The sequence below is a fragment of the Mirounga leonina genome, unplaced genomic scaffold, assembly GCF_011800145.1.
Source record: "Mirounga leonina isolate KUSES-001 unplaced genomic scaffold, KU_Mleo_1.0 Mir_82, whole genome shotgun sequence".
Taxonomy (NCBI): Eukaryota; Metazoa; Chordata; class Mammalia; order Carnivora; family Phocidae; genus Mirounga; species Mirounga leonina.
The window spans coordinates 60545-61582 of record NW_023270825.1 but is presented as its reverse complement, the minus strand read 5'-3'; positions in this window follow the sequence as shown (position 1 = coordinate 61582).

The window sequence follows — 1038 nt, the reverse complement described above, 5'->3', positions numbered from 1 at the left end:
TTTTATTATGTTATGTTAGTCACCATACAATACATAATTAGTTTTTGAGGTGGTGATCCACAATCCATTGTTTTTGTATAACACCCAGTGCTCCATGCAGTACGTGCCTTCCTTAATACCCATCACCATGCTAACCAATCCCATCTCCCCTCTAAAAGCCTGTTTGTTTCTCAGAGTCCATAGTCTCTCATGGTTCATCTCTCCCTACGATTTCCACCCTTTCGTTTTTTCCTTCTTTCTCCTAATGACCTCCATGCTATTCCTTATGTTCCACAAATAAGTGAAACCATATGATAATTGACTTTGTCTGCTTGACTTATTTCACTTCGCATAATCTCCTCCGATCCCATTCATGTGGTTGTAAAAGTTGGGTATTCATCCTTTTTGATGGCTGAGTAATATTCCATTGTATATATGGACCACATCTTCTTTATCCATTCATCTGTGGAAGGGCATCTCGGCTCTTTCCACAGTTTGGCTACTGCGGACATTGCTGCTATGAACATTGGGGTGCATATGGCCTTTCATTTCACTACATCTGTGTCTTTGGGGTAAATACCCAGGAGTGCAATTGCTGGGTCATAGTGTAGCTCTATTTTTAATTATTTGAGGAACCACACTGTTTTCCAAAGTGGTTGTACCAACTTGCATTCCCACCAACAGTGTAAGAGGGTTGCCCTTTCTCCACAGCCTCTCCAACATTTATTGTTTCTTTCCCTGTCCATTTGTTGCCATTCTACCTGGTGTAAGGTGGTATCTCAATGTGGTTTTGATTTGAATTTCCCTGATGGCTGATGATAATGAACCTTTTTCATGTGTATGTTAGCCATTTCTATGTCTTCTTTAGAGAAGTGTCTTTTCATGTCTTCTGCCCATTTTTTGACTTGATTATTTGGTTTTTGTGTGTTGAGTTAATGAATTTCTTTCTAGATCTTGGATACCAGCCCTTTATCTGTAGTGTCATTTGCAAATATCTTCTCCCATTCTGTGGGTTGCCTCTTTGTTTTGTTGACAGTTTCCTTTGCTGTGCAGAAGCTT